The sequence below is a fragment of the Schistocerca gregaria genome, unplaced genomic scaffold, assembly GCF_023897955.1.
Source record: "Schistocerca gregaria isolate iqSchGreg1 unplaced genomic scaffold, iqSchGreg1.2 ptg001587l, whole genome shotgun sequence".
Taxonomy (NCBI): Eukaryota; Metazoa; Arthropoda; class Insecta; order Orthoptera; family Acrididae; genus Schistocerca; species Schistocerca gregaria.
Window position 1 is genome coordinate 70001 of NW_026062866.1, and position 5000 is coordinate 75000.

The 5000-nt window shown below is 51.5% G+C and overlaps 1 non-coding gene across 1 annotated transcript in view; it reads right to left on the minus strand.

The window, feature by feature from the left end:
* The window catches only part of LOC126333407 (small subunit ribosomal RNA), a 1894-nt gene extending 1791 nt beyond the window's left edge, over positions 1-103 (minus strand). The window contains exon 1 of the ribosomal RNA XR_007564171.1: positions 1-103. This exon is cut by the window's left edge and continues 1791 nt beyond it. This is a non-coding gene — a ribosomal RNA (small subunit ribosomal RNA).
* Positions 104-5000: the final 4897 nt, after the last annotated feature.

Sequence of the window (5000 nt, forward strand, 5' to 3'; positions counted from 1 at the left end):
TTAATGAGCCATTCGCGGTTTCACCTTAATGCGGCTTGTACTGAGACATGCATGGCTTAATCTTTGAGACAAGCATATGACTACTGGCAGGATCAACCAGGGAGCTGCGTCAACGAGAGCTGAGCAGCCGGCCGCCCGGGAGTGTGTCCCGAGGGCCCGCGCGAACACGCAAGCGTCCGCTCAATTATTCTGCAAACAGGAGGAGGCTGAGCTCCCCTGCACGATACACCTCGAAACCCTCTCAGGTCCCGGCGGCGCGCAGCGCCGTCCTAAGTACTTGGTCGGGTTCGAGAGAGGCGCAATCGCCCGGAGATAGGCGAGTAGACGCTTTCAGTGCGAACACCCGTGCTCCCCAACTGAGCTTGCCGCTGCCGACAGAGGCCCGGGAGCGTGCTGTCGTGGCATTGCCGGCGGGAAACAACACGCGCCACCTACGGTGACCGGCAGCTCCAACGCCAGCGCCACAGAAGGGCAAAGCCCCACTTGGGTGCAGAAGCGAACTCTCCCAGCACAGCGCACGCGCCAACACGTCCGCAGAGCTGCGATACAAACCACCTGCGAGAACCGCCGGGGGCGACCGAGCAGCAGACGGGCGTCGCGACGCCGAGTGCCGGGCGGCGGCGCATCCTCAACGCACACAGTCCGCAATCGGACCAGCACACTGCAGATGTCCACCGCGCTTCGCACCGGGCTCGGCAGAACCCACTTTGGCCGCCTGGCGCCGCGCGCCGGGTGCGCCGGCGCGTAGCTGGGACGCCAGCCGGGCCCGTCGGCCGGCGCTCCTGCCACTGGGCGCCCCCCACCAGCCGGCTGTAGTGCGTGCGCTCACGCAGCGCGCGGCCAGCACGCCGGGCGGCCCCCCCTCACCGGCCGGGGACTGTCCCACCAAGCCACAGCCTCGTATCGCTTCATACCCACATGGCCAACTCAGGTTCGGGGGCATGGCGGGTACCGCCGAAACAACCGGTTCACAGATGTACCGATCGTCGCTATCACCGATGCACCTGCAGCGCGAACAACCGCTCAACAACTGATTTCCAGTTCATTTGCGGATCTTTGGCAGCAAACGTATACGTCAATCTACATTTGCGAAATCTACGATTCTGGCATGCCTGCATGTTATGTGTCACGACACGCTACATCAGCCCACATACACACTACGGCATGTACACGAGAGAACACGTGGAAGATGGTCCGCGCACGTGTGCAATGTCCCTTGCGCGGTCGACTGTCAACCGGCCTCTGTAGCATGTCGCAGATGTGGAACGCGGTCCACTGTGGTATCATGTTGTGTGGGGCAATACGATTAAATAGGAAAACCCTCGTCGCTACATCAACAGACGGCTCACGCTGATTCCCGGCAGAGGGAGGGGGGCCAACATGCAATACTTTCGTCCGTACCTACCACATGTCTGTACGGCGTAAAACAGTGGCAATCTCGCTGTAATGGGGAGACGAGACAAGTAGCATCGTGCACAACATATGGCCCTTATGATTCGCCATTGTAGGGCGCAGCCGGTGTACGGTCAAGCATGTGCCACATTATGTCACTCAGTACGTAACGACGGATGATCAGTGTGGGTTACGCGTACATCAGCGGACAGTCCACACAGGCCGTACCACAACGTACACTGACTGCATCGACAACCGAATGCAACTGAACAGCTGCAAGGCTCATTTCACAAACAAACGCCTGAGCCGACCAGCTTGGAAGGGCAGGAGGGGAGGGCGATAGTCGTTCTGTAGCGTTACACCCTTCCAGTGGTTAGCGGGACTGTGTAGAAAGTACGCAACACTCGAAAGACATTTACGTGAGGGTACGCACCATGGCATCGAGAAATACACATGACACCAGAGGGATCCAAGCAGTGAACTATGTTCAGAGGGTTGCTGTTAGGCAAAGCTACATTCCTGTGACGTTACATGTGACAGTTAAGGTGCAGTGTAAGTTAGGTTAAGGTGCAGTGTAAGTTAGGTTAAGGTGCAGTGTAAGTTAGGTTAAGGTGCAGTGTAAGTTAGGTTAAGGTGCAGTGTAAGTTAGGTTAAGGTGCAGTGTAAGTTAGGTTAAGGTGCAGTGTAAGTTAGGTTAAGGTGCAGTGTAAGTTAGGTTAAGGTGCAGTGTAAGTTAGGTTAAGGTGCAGTGTAAGTTAGGTTAAGGTGCAGTGTAAGTTAGGTTAAGGTGCAGTGTAACTTAGGTTAAGGTGCAGTGTAACTTAGGTTAAGGTGCAGTGTAACTTAGGTTAAGGTGCAGTGTAACTTAGGTTAAGGTGCAGTGTAACTTAGGTTAAGGTGCAGTGTAACTTAGGTTAAGGTGCAGTGTAACTTAGGTTAAGGTGCAGTGTAACTTAGGTTAAGGTGCAGTGTAACTTAGGTTAAGGTGCAGTGTAACTTAGGTTAAGGTGCAGTGTAAGTTAGGTTAAGGTGCAGTGTAACTTAGGTTAAGGTGCAGTGTAACTTAGGTTAAGGTGCAGTGTAACTTAGGTTAAGGTGCAGTGTAACTTAGGTTAAGGTGCAGTGTAACTTAGGTTAAGGTGCAGTGTAACTTAGGTTAAGGTGCAGTGTAACTTAGGTTAAGGTGCAGTGTAACTTAGGTTAAGGTGCAGTGTAAACTTAGGTTAAGGTGCAGTGTAACTTAGGTTAAGGTGCAGTGTAACTTAGGTTAAGGTGCAGTGTAACTTAGGTTAAGGTGCAGTGTAACTGAGGTTAAGGTGCAGTGTAACTTAGGTTAAGGTGCAGTGTAACTTAGGTTAAGGTGCAGTGTAACTGAGGTTAAGGTGCAGTGTAACTTAGGTTAAGGTGCAGTGTAACTTAGGTTAAGGTGCAGTGTAACTTAGGTTAAGGTGCAGTGTAACTTAGGTTAAGGTGCAGTGTAACTTAGGTTAAGGTGCAGTGTAACTTAGGTTAAGGTGCAGTGTAACTTAGGTTAAGGTGCAGTGTAACTTAGGTTAAGGTGCAGTGTAACTTAGGTTAAGGTGCAGTGTAAACTTAGGTTAAGGTGCAGTGTAACTTAGGTTAAGGTGCAGTGTAACTTAGGTTAAGGTGCAGTGTAACTTAGGTTAAGGTGCAGTGTAACTTAGGTTAAGGTGCAGTGTAACTTAGGTTAAGGTGCAGTGTAACTTAGGTTAAGGTGCAGTGTAACTTAGGTTAAGGTGCAGTGTAACTTAGGTTAAGGTGCAGTGTAACTTAGGTTAAGGTGCAGTGTAAGTTAGGTTAAGGTGCAGTGTAACTTAGGTTAAGGTGCAGTGTAACTTAGGTTAAGGTGCAGTGTAACTTAGGTTAAGGTGCAGTGTAACTTAGGTTAAGGTGCAGTGTAACTTAGGTTAAGGTGCAGTGTAACTTAGGTTAAGGTGCAGTGTAACTTAGGTTAAGGTGCAGTGTAACTTAGGTTAAGGTGCAGTGTAACTTAGGTTAAGGTGCAGTGTAACTTAGGTTAAGGTGCAGTGTAAGTTAGGTTAAGGTGCAGTGTAACTTAGGTTAAGGTGCAGCGTAACTTAGGTTAAGGTGCAGCGTAACTTAGGTTAAGGTGCAGTGTAACTTAGGTTAAGGTGCAGTGTAACTTAGGTTAAGGTGCAGTGTAACTTAGGTTAAGGTGCAGTGTAACTTAGGTTAAGGTGCAGCGTAACTTAGGTTAAGGTGCAGCGTAACTTAGGTTAAGGTGCAGCGTAACTTAGGTTAAGGTGCAGCGTAACTTAGGTTAAGGTGCAGCGTAACTTAGGTTAAGGTGCAGCGTAACTTAGGTTAAGGTGCAGCGTAACTTAGGTTAAGGTGCAGCGTAACTTAGGTTAAGGTGCAGCGTAACTTAGGTTAAGGTGCAGCGTAACTTAGGTTAAGGTGCAGCGTAACTTAGGTTAAGGTGCAGCGTAACTTAGGTTAAGGTGCAGCGTAACTTAGGTTTAGGGGCCAACGTGGGTTAGGTTAGGGGCCAACGTGGGTTAGGTTAGGGGCCAACGTGGGTTAGGTTAGGGGCCAACGTGGGTTAGGTTAGGGGCCAACGTGGGTTAGGTTAGGGGCCAACGTGGGTTAGGTTAGGGGCCAACGTGGGTTAGGTTAGGGGCCAACGTGGGTTAGGTTAGGGGGCCAACGTGGGTTAGGTTAGGGGCCAACGTGGGTTAGGTTAGGGGCCAACGTGGGTTAGGTTAGGGGCCAACGTGGGTTAGGTTAGGGGCCAACGTGGGTTAGGTTAGGGGCCAACGTGGGTTAGGTTAGGGGCCAACGTGGGTTAGGTTAGGGGCCAACGTGGGTTAGGTTAGGGGCCAACGTGGGTTAGGTTAGGGGCCAACGTGGGTTAGGTTAGGGGCCAACGTGGGTTAGGTTAGGGGCCAACGTGGGTTAGGTTAGGGGCCAACGTGGGTTAGGTTAGGGGCCAACGTGGGTTAGGTTAGGGGCCAACGTGGGTTAGGTTAGGGGCCAACGTGGGTTAGGTTAGGGGCCAACGTGGGTTAGGTTAGGGGCCAACGTGGGTTAGGTTAGGGGCCAACGTGGGTTAGGTTAGGGGCCAACGTGGGTTAGGTTAGGGGCCAACGTGGGTTAGGTTAGGGGCCAACGTGGGTTAGGTTTAGGGGCCAACGTGGGTAAGGTTGCCAGAGATGTGTCAAATCAGGATGTACGTTTGGCTGGTGTCAGGTGGTGGGTTGGTTCGATGTCTTTACCAGGGGTGTGGCCAAAGGGTATTTTATTACTTGTACCTTTTGTGTTGTGGCGTGGCGTTGCGTCTTGTGTTGATACTGGGTGGACCACTGTGGGTGTTGCTGGCTGATTTGAGCTGCGTTGTTTGCGGGTGATGTGAGACATTGTGTCTTATTAGTGGACGTCACGTTCCTCTTGTCGTTCTTTGGATAGTGTCCTGTGGCAGCGAGGATAAAATGGATGTTGTTGAACGCTAGTGCTTTGGTGCTTTCGCTTTGTTACACACGGAGTGGACTGTGAGATAGGGTGACTGGGTCGAGTGCGGTTCACACTGTCCTCCCCAGTTTACAGTATGTATCATCTATGTATGTGGT